At 43.0% G+C, this 14,460-nt stretch overlaps 1 protein-coding gene across 1 annotated transcript in view; it reads right to left on the minus strand.

Annotated features, from left to right (window-relative positions):
• The window catches only part of syde2 (synapse defective 1, Rho GTPase, homolog 2 (C. elegans)), a 118,691-nt gene that overhangs the window by 25,933 nt on the left and 78,298 nt on the right, over positions 1-14,460 (minus strand). The gene's annotated exons all lie outside the window — the stretch shown is intronic.

Genomic DNA, 14,460 nt, shown 5'->3' on the forward strand with positions numbered 1-14,460 from the left:
GTGTACCGGCTCCTGGGACTCTTCAGCCCAGGCCAACAGCGTCAGGGTAAATGAAGCCATTCTCTTTTTTATGGCACTAGCAGGGATAAAGCAAGTAAATTTAAAGGTTGCTGCAACTTTGAGAAGCCATGAAGAAAGTAAATGTGTAAGGCAGTGCTTCCCAAGTTCTCTCTTGCTGTGACCCTGCTTAATGCCTCAGATTTTGTTTAGCCGCAGAGTGAAAAACTTGGAGGATACAGGAATTGTCGAATGGGAGAAGTTGTAGAAAGTGTTTAATTTTCAGGTTATTCTTTAAAAATCTACCTTGCAGCAGCAATCTGGTTACAAAGGTTTGCCCCTTAGGCCATACCCACAATCAGATGAAAATGCAGGGGTGGGGGTGAATGCAGCAGCACTAGTCAAGGGGAGGGTTGTCATAACTACAGTTACCCAGGAGTTAGAAGCAGTTTTAATCTTCATAATTCTTCCTATCTATTCTGCTAAGTGAGTCAGAATGATCCAAAATTTCTGATTTAAATCCCAAGATTTAAGTGGATTGGCCATGCTAAATTGCCCCGTAGTGTCCAAAGCTGTGTAGGTTAGATGGCTTAGCCATGGTAAATGCACAGGGTTACGGGGCTAGTATGAGGGTAGGGAAGGGGGGAGTTTGGTAAGATGCTCTTTTGGAGAGTCAGTGCAGACTCAAAGGGCCGAATGACCTTTTTCTGCATTGTAGGGATTTTATGGAAATCTGCATTTTGAATGGTTCCAAGTGCAGGGTAATTGAACTTCCCATGCAGCGTGGGCTTCCCCACAGCACCTTCTGGGGTACCTCAGAGGTAGAATCCCCTGGAGAACAAGTCTATGTGCAAAATTTGCTGTAGCTAGGCCTTTGTTATTTATATTCTCTCCAAATATTTGTATATTTTGTAAACTACAGTATATGAAAATGTCAGCCTCAGAGGAGTTTTATTTTAATGGGCAGTGGCGGATGATTAAAGCAAACTAACAAGATAAAAACATACTGCAAAAGCTTCTACAGATATGTAAAAAGAATTAGCAAATGTAAATGTGGGTCACTTAGAGGCAGAGAAAGGAGACATTTTAATGGGGGCTAAGGAAATGACAGACACTTCAACAAATATCTTACATCTGTCTTCAGAGGAGAAGTCAAAACAAATTCCGGAAATATCAGAGAACCAAGTGCTGAGCGAGAATGAGAAGCTTACAAGGAAATAGTATCAGCAAAGCAAGAATATTGGAGAAAGGTACGGAACTAAAAGCTGACAAATCAGACCTGATGGACCACACCCTAAGGTTTTAAAATGATAGTTACATAGATAGTGGATGCACGATTTTGATCTTCTAGAATTCCCTAGAATCTAGAATGATCCTCGTGGGTTGGAAAATAATAAATCCCACGGTTCAAGAAAGGAGAGGACGTGGGAGGGGAGCAGCTGTATGGGGAGATGATGGCATAATGGTAATGTCACTGGAATAGCAATCCAGAGACCCAGGTAAATGCTCCAGGGACATGGATTCAAAATCCCACCACAGCAGCTGGGAAATCTGCTGTCCTTACCCTTGGAAAGATATACTTGCCTTGGAGTGAGTGCAACAAAGGTTCACTAGACTGACTCCTAAAATGTGGAAAATGCCCTTTGAGGAGATATAATAGACAGGGTCTATACTTCCTAGATCTGATCTCAGTGAAACACAAATTCTTCAGTCTCTTGACAGGGTAGATGCCGGGAGGATGTTTTCCTTGGCTATGGAATCTGTAGCAGGGGATCACGGTCCCAAAATAAAGGCTCAGTCTAATTAATCTTTCCTCATAGAACAATCCCTCCACCCCTGGAATTATATTCTAGTCAACCCATGCTGTACTCCCCTTATGGCAATTATATTTTTCCTTCAGTAAGGAGATCAAAATAAAGGCCAGCATACCATCTGCCTTTCTAATTGCTTGCTGTACCTGCAGGTTAGCTTTCAGTGACTCATAAGCAAGAACACCAAAGTCCTTTTGAAATTCAACACTTCCGTGGCTCCCACCATTTATTTTAAGAAATACTCTGCATTTCTGTTTTTTCTCCCGAAGCAGAAACCTCATTTCTCCACATTGTATTCCATCTGCCAAATTTTGCTCACTCGTTTCACCTCTTCAAATCTCCTTGAAGCATCTTTGCATCCTCCTCACAACTCACACTTCCACCTAGTTTTGTGTCATCTGTAAACTTAGAAATATTACATTAAATCCTTGCATCCAATGATTGATAGATATTGTGAATATCTGGGGCCCAAGCACTGATCCTTATGGTACCCGACTAGTCACTGCCTGCCAACCTGAAAATGACCCATTTATTTCTATTGTTTTCTGTTAACCAGTTCTCAATCCATGCCAGTGTATTCCACCACCATGCCCCTCCACTAACCACAGCCCCACCACCCCCTCCCATCCCACATGTTCTAATTACATTTACTAGCCGCTAGTGTAGGACCTTATCAAATAATTTCTGAAAATCTAAATATCCTACCTTCACTGGTTCACCCTTATCGATTCTGCTGGTTACAGCCACAAAAAACCCACCAGATTTGTTAAATATGGTCTTCCTTTCTTAACTCCTGTGCTTTTGATTCTGCCCAAACCTACTACTATTTTCTAAGTGTCCTGCTATCACATCCTTGATTATAGATTCTAGCACTTTTCCTACTGCTGATATCAGGCTAGCAGGTCTGTAGGACCATTTCCCCTCTCCCCCCTTTCCTAAATAGTGGGGTTAAATTTCAAGGCAGAGATTGATAGATTTTTTGGATATGAAGAAAATCGAGGGATGCGACAAGGGTGAAGAAAAGTCGCTATGGTGGAAGATCAGTCACGATCATCTTGAATGATGCAGAAGACTCAAAAGATCAAATGACCAACTCCTACTCCTATGTCTTGTGTTCTTATGGAAGAATAATAATTAGGTCACTAGAAATTCTATTTCCAAATGGGGCGGCACGGTGGCACAGTGGTTAGCACTGTTGCCTCACAGCGCCAGGGACCTCGGGTTCGATTCTCGGCTTGGGTCACTATCTGTGTGGAGTTTGCACGTTCTCTTCGTGTCTGTGTAGGTTTCCTCCGGGTGCTCCGGTTTCCTCCCACAGTCCAAAGATGTGTGGGTTAGGTGGATTGGCCATGCTAAATTGCTCCTTCGTGTCAGAGGGACTAGCTAGGGTAAATGCATGGGGTTATGGGGATAAGGTCTGGGTGGGAATGTGGTCGATGCAGACTTGATGGCCCGAATGGCCTCCTTCTGCACTGTAGGATTCTATGATTCTATGAATTACCATATCCGGAAATAATTAAAAAGTGACAACGCTGCCACTAAAGTCAAATGCCTAGAATCAGTCCAATAAATTAATCCTGAAGTGTAGGAACAATGATGAACTGCGATTCTTGTAAATAGTCTCACTCCGCTAGTTAAATTAGCCCCGTGAAAAACAACAGCTGTTGTTTTTTGTTCCACTGTAACTTTTACTGCCCCAATTGCCAGCTCACTGCTGTGTTTTACCCTGAATCTGTACTGAACAAATTTAGACAGCAAACTAAACCCAGAATCCACTTCATTGCTTTCTCATTTTTCTTACTCACTGAACTGTTAAGCATACATGCTTAACTTTGACATGCAAATTTACACGAATGAATGCAGCGACGACGCAAGAACATTGCTATGGACCTGTTCCCAAAATCAACACAGGACGGCAAACTGCAGGCAGCCAGTGCACTTCATTATAAGCAAGCCAATATCAGCCCAGTTGTTTTCTGGGTCAAGATTTGCTGCATTAATGCCCCATTCCTGAGCTATTGTAAATCTGTCAGCTTTCAACGTCACTAATACTCAAAACAGTTTTTCATTTCATAACAAACTGCAAACATTGCTGCATGTTTAAAAATTGCAACATTTTTTCTCAAGCGCAATCATTTTGATAGATTAGATAATATACATTATCAAATAGGACCTGACAACCTGTCACAAAAACTTGGCAAGCAAATTTTAAAATGTCATTTCATTTAATTAGATCATAGCTATGCCAGCTTAAATTGTGGTTATTCGTGGTCATGCTGAGGCAGCACATTTTAAAAAGTTGACTTAGTTTTTATTGGGAAAACAAATTTAGACATCTCGAAAATTTTGCCTTAACCTTAAGTCACACAAACGTTAGCAGTTGGCAAGGCATGTAAATTCTTACTTTTAAAACTTTAATATGGTGACATTTATTCAAATAATAAGCAAAACAGAGTCAGCCGTAAACATACTAAGCTACCAATTCAGAAATCAAATTAATATTGGTTAAAACGAGAGATCTAGAAAACTTAAAACTACAGCCACTGTTATCTGCTTCAATGCTGTTGGCCCATAATTTTATACATACTGAAGTGGACAGACAAAATATTGCAGGTTGGCAAGCACAAAAGCACAAAACCCTGGCTTACAGGAACATGCAGCCCATGTATTTAATAATGCATTTCCTTTCAAGTTACTTTTCTAATCGTGCTTTGAAGGTATCTAAGCTTCCATACACACATTTTTCAAACTGTTTCATCAATCAACTACCCTTAATCAAATTAATGCTTCCCTGAATTGCATCTGAATCTGGCTCTATTGATCTTAAATTCACATGCTGCTGTTGTACTGTCTCATGGCAGCAAAAATAGCCCTTGATCATTTATATTTACTTCCTAACATTTTGATATACTTAACAGCAGTGTAGTTAGCCCATCCTCCACAGTAGCCTGCTGTGGCCAGGTGCATTTCTTTTTTTTTGTTTTATTCCAATTCAATCAAATCAGGTCCAATTCAGAGTCTCAACAAGTTGAGACATTCCCGATCCAAGCTGAGAAGACAAGGCTCTCACCTCCTGTCTTGGGCTTGATCTACATGATCCAAGCTAATTGGAGTAGGCATAGCTCCTCCTCCAAGGCTTGATCTCATTTGCATCTCAGCCAAAAGGCCGAGATGCCGCTTTTAAAAATTGCTTCAAATGAAGCTGAAATGTAACCTAATGACTTCAACCAAGCACAGCATGTCGAAACTACACTTGATCTTAGCCAAAAGGCCAGTGCATTTCTTAGTTGGATTTTTGTCAAATATTCAGCCACCAGTTTAATAGTAACTAATTCTATTACTCAACTCGGTCCTTTGAAACATTTGCTATACTGTATTTCCCTTCTCTTATAGATAACAACTTTTGAGTTCCGAAGACTGAACCCATTTTGCCCTTTGGCTATTTTACGTATTTAGTAATCTTGACTCATACTTCTATTAACTGTACTCGAACATATGAACAAAGAGCAAGAGTAGGCCATTCAGCCCCTCAAGCTTGCTCTGCCATTTAATATTATGGCCGATCTGATAGTAACTTCAAATCTGCATCCCATCTCCCCCCAATAACTCATCACCCCTTGTGAATCAAGAATCTATCCACCTCTACCTTAAAAAAATTCAGACTCTTCTTCCACCACTTTTTCAGGAAGACAGTTCTAAAGATCACAATCCTCAGAAAAAAATTCACCTCCTCTTCATTTCAGATGGGCGACTCCTTATTTCTAAACAGTAACTCCAGTTCTAGATACTCCCACATCTAGCCTGTCAAGATCCTCATTATCTTGTATGTTTCAATCATGCTGCTGCTTCATCTTCTAAACTCCAGCAGATACAAGCCTTGCCTGTCCAATATTTCCTCATACATCAACCCATCCATTCCAGGTATTAGTCTGGTAAACTTGCTCTGAACTGCTTCCAACACACTTACAACCTTCCTTAAATAAGGTGACCAATAAAGAGCACTCCAAATGTGGTCTCTAGTGCCTTGCACAACTGAAGCATAATCTCCGTCGTTTTGTATTGAATGTCTCTCACAATAAATATCAACATTCTATTAGCTTTCCTAATTACTTACTGTACCTGAATATTAGCTTTTTGTGATTCACAAAGACATTGAACCTTCTGCACCTCAGTGCTCTGTAATCTCACACCATTGAACTAATAGGCTGCTTTTTTATTGTTCCGGCCAAAATTGACTATTTCACATTTTCCCACATTATACTCCATTTCTCAGATCTTTGCTCACTCACTTAACCTATCTTTGTCCTTCTGTAGCTTCCTTGTATCCTGTACAGAACTTACCTTGTGTCATCAACAAATTTGGCAACCATCCCATCCATCCCTTCATCCAAGTAATTTATATAAATTGTGCTCTATATGCATATACACAAACATTTTGTAATTTCCTTAGTAAATCTAAAATCATATATATATAAAAAACATTAATAGATTTCTTACACACTCGATTTCAAATTATTCTGAACTGTAAACCACTCTGTCCCAGGCAACTTGCACATTAGAATGCCTTTGCTTTATTTCAAAGCTTTTACTACCTTTCATTATCCACAGAATCATTGACTCTGCACCAATCTTCTGACAGAGTATCTTACCCAGACCCTATCCCGTAACCCCACATATTTACCCCCACTAACCTACACATCTTGGGACACTAAGGGGCAATTTAGCATAACCAATCAATCTAACCTGCACATCTTTGGACTGTGGGAGGAAACCGGAGCACCTGCTGGAAACCCACACGGACATGGGAGAAGGTGCCAACCCCACACAGTCACCAAAGGCTGGAACTGAACCTGGGTCCCTGGCAGTGAAGTAGCAGTGCCAACCACTGTGCCACCGTGCTGTGAAGTTTCCCTTCCACTATTTAGTATATACCTGTATGCTGAAACACCTAACAGATAAAGCCACTTCCGACATGATATATGCAAATTACAAGATTAAGTTCTCGTGACACCTGCAAAGTGCCTATTACTAATATTTGTACATCATCCAAACAAACTTCATAGTATCTGATTTCATGAATAATAAGTAGCATGAATGAAAAAAATACTAATGTACAACCACAGAGTGTAAGGGAAAAATGGAAGTAGGTCGGGCGCGGGGTGACGTGGGAAGGGATTATGTAGTTTTTTTTTAAAAATACGTGTGCGGGAGGTTTAAAAGCAGGCCGCACTATCCAGCGAGCAGCGGAGTGAGCAGGGAGCAGAGTGAGAGCTGAAGGGCTTTGGCTCAAGACGGGCTTCGGCGAGAACAGACAGAGGCGAGAGTAGGGTTTTTTCATTTTCCCCAGAATGTTTGTACCTGTTTTTCCCCAGAGTTAAAAAAAATGCCAGGCAAGATGTTGGAATGCTCCTCTTGCAGGATGTGGGAGATCAGGGAGACCTCTGGTATCCCTGACGACAACACCTGCAAAAGATGCATCCAGCTGCAGCTGCTAGCAAAGCGTGTTCGGGAACTGGAGCAGGAGCTTGATGACCTCCATCTAATTCGGGAGAATGAGAAGTTTATAGACAGTAGCTTCAGGGAGGTAGTTACACCTAAGCAGCAGAGCACAGGAAATTGGGTTACTGTAAGGAGAGGAAATGGAAATGTGAAAGGACATGCAGAGCAGGGTTCCCCTGTGGCCATACCCCTCCACAACAGGTTTACTGAATTGGATACTGTTGTGGGAGATGCTTTACCTGGGACAAGCTGTGACAGCCGGAACTCTGATACAGAGTCTGGTTCTACAGCGCAAAAGGGTGGGAGGAAGAAGAGGAGAGCAGTAGTGATAGGGGACTCAATGGTCAGAGGTACGGACAGGAGGTTCTGTGGTCGGGACAGAGACTCCTGCATGGTCTGTTGCCACCCGGGTGCCAAGGTCAGAGATGTCTCTGATCGCGTGCACAGCGTTCTAAAGTGGGAAGGTGATCAGCCAGATGTCGTGATACACATCGGTACAAATGACGTAGGTAGGAAGAGTGAGGAGGTCCTAAAGAGTGAGTACAAAGAGCTTGGAAGGAAGTTCAAAAGCAGGACCCCGAGGGTAGTAATCTCAGGATTGCCAGTGAGGGCAGGAGTAGGATGCTCGGGTGGATGAACACGTGGCTGAGGAACTGGTCTAGGGGGCAGGGTTTCCGATTCTTGGATCATTGGGACCTCTTCTGGGGCAGGTGGGACCTGTACAAGAGGGACGGGTTACACCTAAACTACAAGGGGACCAATATACTTGCAGGGAGGTTTGCTAGTGTTATTGGGGATTTGCAGGGGGATGGGAACCAGAGTGCCAGAGCAGATAGTGGAGCAGGGGTAAAAAGACAGGTTAGTTTAAGCAAAATCACAAATGGAAGGGTTGAGTGTGGTGGAAATAATCTTTTGAGGTGTGTCTATTTCAATGCCAGGAGTATTGTGGGGAAGGCAGATGAGCTGAAGGCGTGGATAGACACATGGAAATATGACATTATAGCCATTAGTGAAACTTGGCTACAGGAGGGGCAGGACTGGCAGCTCAATGTTCCAGGGTTCCAATGTTTCAGGCGGGATAGAGGCAGAGGGATAAAAGGTGGGGGCGTGGCATTGTTGGTCAGGGAAAATGTTACAGCGGTACTCAGGCAGGATAGATTAGGGAGCTTGTCTACAGAGGCCCTATGGGTGGAGCTAAGAAACAGGAAAGGTATGACCACATTAATGGGCTTGTATTATAGACCACCCAATAGTCAGCGAGAATTGGAGGAGCAAATCAGCAGAGAGATAGCTGACAACTGCAAGAAACACAAAGTTGCGATAGTAGGGGATTTTAATTTTCCACATATAGATTGGGACTCGCATACTGTTAAAGGTTTAGACGGAGTAGAGTTTGTAAAATGTGTTCAGGAGAATTTTCTACATCAGTATATTGAGGTGCCAACTAGAGAGGATGCGATATTGGATCTCCTATTGGGAAATGAGTTGGGGCAGGTGATGGATATGAGTGTGAGGGAACACTTTGGATCCAGTGATCATAATGCCATTAGTTTCAACCTGATCATGGATAAGGATAGATCTGGTCCTCGGGTTGAAGTTCTGAACTGGAAAAAGGCCAAATTTGATGAAATGAGAAGGGATCTGGGAAGTGTGGATTGGCACAGGCTGTTCTCTGGTAAGGATGTAAATGGAAAGTGGGAGGCCTTCAAAGGAGAAATTTTGAGAGTGCAGAGTTTGTATGTTCCGGTCAGGATAAAAGGCAAAGTAAATAGGAATAAGGAACCTTGGTTCTCGAGGGAGATTGTAACACTGATTAAGAGGAAGAAAGAGTTGTATGAAAAGTACAGGCAGCAAGGAACAGATCAGATGCTCGAGGAGTATAAAAAGTGCAAGAAGCTACTTAAGAGGGAAATCAGGAGGGCTAAAAGAAGACATGAGGTTGTTTTGGCAGACAGAGTGAAGGAAAATCCAAAGAGCTTCTATAGGTATGTTAGGAGCAAAAGGATAGTGAGGGATAAAATTGGTCCTCTTGAAGACCAGAGTGGTAGACTGTGTATGGAACCAAAAGAGATGGGGGAGATACTGAATGGTTTTTTTGCATCTGTATTTACTGAGGAAACGGGCGTGGAGTCTATGGAAATAGGGCAAACAGGTAGGGAGGTCATGGAACCTTTACAGATTAAAGGGGAGGAGGTGCTTGCTGTCTTGAGGCAAATCAGAGTGGATAAATCCCCAGGACCGGACAGGGTACTCCCACAGACCTTGAGGGAAGGCTAGTGTTGAACTTGCAGGGGCCCTGGCAGACATATTTAAAATGTCAGTATTCACGGGGGAGGTGCCGGATGATTGGAGGGTGGCTCATGTTGTTCCGTTGTTAGCCGAATTGCAAGAGTATGTACCGTGTACCTGGTGGATGGTGTTCTCACGTGAGATGATGGCATCTGTGTCGATGATCCGGCACGTCTTGCAGAGGTTGCTGTGGCATTGATCAACTCAGAGACTCATTGATCAACAGTTCCAACGTGCCACAGCGAAAAACCGCACCGACCTCCTCAGAAGACAAACACGGGACACAGTGGACAGAGTACCCTTCGTTGTCCAGTACTTCCCCGGAGCGGAGAAGCTGCGGCATCTCCTCCGGAGCCTTCAACATGTCATTGATGAAGACGAACATCTCGCCAAGGCCATCCCCACACCCCCACTTCTTGCCTTCAAACAACCGCACAACCTCAAACAGACCATTGTCCGCAGCAAACTACCCAGCCTTCAGGAGAACAGTGACGAAGACACCACACAACCCTGGCACAGCAACCTCTGCAAGACGTGCCGGATCATCGACACAGATGCCATCATCTCACGTGAGAACACCATCCACCAGGTACACGGTACATACTCTTGCAATTCGGCCAACGTTGTCTACCTGATACGCTGCAAGAAAGGATGTCCCGAGGCATGGTACACTGGGGAAACTATGCAGACGCTGCGACAACGGATGAATGAACACCGCTCGACAATCACCAGGCAAGACTGTTCTCTTCCTGTTGGGGAGCACTTCAGCGGTCACGGGCATTCGGCCTCTGATATTCGGGTAAGCATTCTCCAAGGCGGCCTTCGCGACACACGACAGCGCAGAGTCGCTGAGCAGAAACTGATAGCCAAGTTCCGCACACACGAGGACGGCCTCAACCGGGATATTGGGTTCATGTCACACTATTTGTAACTCCCACAGTTGCGTGGACCTGCAGAGTTTCACTGGCTGTCTTGTCTGGAGACAATACACATCTTTTTAGCCTGTCTTGATGCTCTCTCCATTCACATTGTTTTGTTTCTTAAAGACTTGATTAGTTGTAAGTATTCGCATTCCAACCATTATTCATGTAAATTCAGTCTGTGTCTTTATAAGTTCTGTTTGTGAACAGAATTCCCACTCACCTGAAATCATAGAAATCATAGAAACCCTACAGTGCAGAAGGAGGCCATTCGGCCCATCGAGTCTGCACCGACCACAATCCCACCCAGGCCCTACCCCCACATATTTTACCCACTAATCCCTCTAACCTACACATCCCAGGACTCTAAGGGGCAATTTTTTAACCTGGCCAATCAACCTAACCCGCACATCTTTGGACTGTGGGAGGAAACCGGAGCACCCGGAGGAAACCCACGCAGACACGAGGAGAATGTGCAAACTCCACACAGACAGTGACCCGAGCCGGGAATCGAACCCGGGACCCTGGAGCTGTGAAGCAGCAGTGCTAACCACTGTGCTACTGTGCCGCCCCAAAAAGTGCTTCCTTCCCCAGTGACCCAAGCCCAGAATTGAACCTGGGTCCCTGGCACTGTGAGGCAGCAGTGCTAACCACTGTGCCACCGCGCTGAAGAAGGGGCTTAGAGCTCCGAAAGCTTGTGTGGCTTTTGCTACCAAATAAACCTGTTGGACTTCAACCTGGTGTTGTTAAACTTCTTACTGTGTTTACCCCAGTCCAACGCCGGCTTCTCCACATCAATGGAAGAAGTCAGAGAGTGGTTGTGGAGGAATGCTTCTCTGAGTGGAGGCCTGTGACTAGTGGTGTGCCACAGGGATCGGTGTTGGGGCCATTGTTGTCATCTATATCAATGATCTGGATGATAGTGTGGTAAATTGGATCAGCAAACCTGCTGATGATACAAAGATTGGAGGTGTAGTGGACAGTGAGGAAGGTTTTCAAAGCTTGCAGAGGGATTTGGACCAACTAGAAAAATGGGCTGAAAAATGGCAAATGGAATTTAACGCAGACAAGTGTGAGATATTGCACTTTGGAAGGACAAACCAAAGTAGAACGTACAGGGAAAATGGTAGGACTCTGAAGAGTGCAGTTGAACAGAGGGATCTGGGAATACAGGTACAGAATTCCCTAAAAGTGACGTCACAGGTGGATAGGGTCGTAAAGAGTGCCTTTGGTACATTGGCCTTTATAAATCGGAGTATCGAGTATAAAAGTTGGAGTGCTATGGTAAGGTTATATAAGGCATTGGTGAGGCCGAATTTAGAGTATTGTGTACAGTTTTGGTCACCTAGTTACAGGAAGGATGTAAATAAGGTTGAAAGAGTGCAGAGAAGGTTCACAAGGATGTTGCCGGGACTTGAGAAGCTGAGTTACAGAGAGAGATTGAATAGGTTGGGACTTTATTCCCTGGAGCGTAGAAGAATGAGGGGAGATTTGATAGAGGTGCATAAGATTTTGATGGGTATAAAGTGAATGCAAGCAGGCTTTTTCCACTGAGGCTAGGGGAGAAAGAAACCAGAGGGCATGGGTTAAGGGTGAAAGGAGAAAAGTTTAAAGGGAATATTAGGGGGGGCTTATTCACGCAGAGAGTGGTGGGAGTGTGGAATGAGCTGCCGGATAAAGTAGTAAATGCGGGGTCACTTTTGGACGGGTTCATGGATGAGAGGGGTGTGGAGGGATATGGTCCAAGTGCAGATCAGTGGGACTAGGCAAAAAATGGTTCGGCACAGACAAGAAGGGCCAAAAGGCCTGTTTCTGAGCTGTAATTTTCTATGGTTCTATGATTCACAGCTTCCTAATGTATTCACGGTAAATCAAATTCCAACTTGAATGCATCACGTGTCTTTGAAAACAAAAGTGAAAATGCATACTTTTTAAGAAGGTGGATTGACATTAGGAGTTTCTAATCTATGAAGATACCGTCTTTCTCCTCTCCCAAATTATGGCAGCTCCGCATGCTAACACCAATCTTTTCCAAATCTAGATTTCACCAAAATGTCAGACTGCATCCCCTTATTATTCAGCTCATTGAACATTTTCTGATTCATACATCATTTGTTAAAGTCTGTACACATGCCAACACACAACCCCGGAAAAGCTGATTAACACCTTCAACAAAGCAAATGAAGTTGAGAATTCAAAGAACGATGTAACTCAACAGCTCAAACCTGAATAAAGACCCATAACTAAGATCACAGCTGTAAGGATAAAACTTAAAATAATTACACGATTTTCAGTTTTAATTAGTATTTTCAGATCACATTCCATAGCCCTATTGTTTTGTGGAAACAGCAATGCAATGGTCTCACATATGATGCACAAAAAATAATTTCAATCAAAGCATAGTAGAGTATGTTTTTTGCTTCCATTTTCTATTTGAGGAAAGACCGAAGTGCACAAAATCCAAATTTTGCAGTGATGGATTCTGCGATTTTTGAATGGAAAGGTATATTTCCTGTATCGTGTTTCATGGCATGCCCACATCTCCACAAATCCACTACGAAATTCATTTTTTCACACTGAATTTTCCAGGGTTTTGAAATGATTTGATATTCTGCTCTAAACGTTTACATGAATGTGAAATATTCCTTCTTGGCTAAGAAGCACAAAACCATTCCCTAAAAAAAAAACGTGGATGAAATAAAACATCATCACACACAAATCAAGCTCCCAATAGCAAGTACGTTTTAAACCATCAACACAAATAAATTTTACTTTTCATGATACTGCAGGAATAGAAGTCACTCCATCTATTGCCGAGTTTCTTTTAAAAGCCTCTCCTGACTGACAAGCCAAAAGCACTAAGACATTCCATAATAATCAATAACTCAGTACATGACCTACTCTTGAACCTCTTACAATACAAAAAATAGGTAGCTATGAGACCAGGTCAAATCATCACAGGACATGCTATGTTGCGGGCACTGGAACCAAAGTACAGGCACATGAAAATATCTGGGATACTTATCCCTTTCAATAATTACTTTACTGAAAAAAAACTTGTACCACTTACCGCACATTTTATTTCATTACAATAGAATTGTGAAACCATATAGAGCCAAAAGTACCATATTTTCAAGCGGATAACATCTATATTGCTCTTCAAGAAAATCACTTCTCCCAAAACATGGTCAACTATTAACTATGCATGCGCTGCATGCAACTGCTAACCTACTGTAACCAACCTCCTACCCCATGTCAGAGAAACTGCGCTATATCCTTGTAAATGTCTCTTGTGCATGTTTAATTGGCCTTCCATGTGCAATGCTGATGCCACCCCATTCACAATATCTCCTCCATATTCTACAGGAGTAATGGTTCTCTTAATGGACAATCGTCTCCAATTAGCTGCTCCTCCCAAGTGCCAATGAAAGTGGCCAATCACTCACCTACTTCAGAATGACAGTGGAAGCTGTCTATTATCCATTCCCTGATCAACAGTATAATTCACTCATCATTTGTTGCCAGGATAATGGTGCCCTCTCCCACTGATCTGCCGTTATTATAATTGAGTGCCTTTTTCACCTGTCAAAGAAGCTGTTGGCAACCCGTGATTACGCCCAGTCCTTTAGTATGGATTAGATGCAAAAAAAAAGCTACTTTTATCCTGGTTCAATACATTTTCAGAATCAGACCTCAAATATCAAGGCTGCTCGTTTCCATTTGCACTCCAGGTATCTTTCCAGCCTAGGTGAGAATTACAATTTGCGTTGAATCATGGGCAGCTTTAGAAGGGAACTAGGTTCACCTGATCAAAATTGAATTTCGAAATTGACCAAACCCTCCAAACATACAACCTTAATCAGAACTTAAATCACAAATTTAGAACATAGAACATAGAACATTACAGCGCAGAACAGGCCCTTCGGCCCACGATGTTGCACCGA

The sequence above is a fragment of the Mustelus asterias genome, chromosome 8 (genome assembly GCF_964213995.1).
Source record: "Mustelus asterias chromosome 8, sMusAst1.hap1.1, whole genome shotgun sequence".
Classification (NCBI taxonomy): Eukaryota; Metazoa; Chordata; class Chondrichthyes; order Carcharhiniformes; family Triakidae; genus Mustelus; species Mustelus asterias.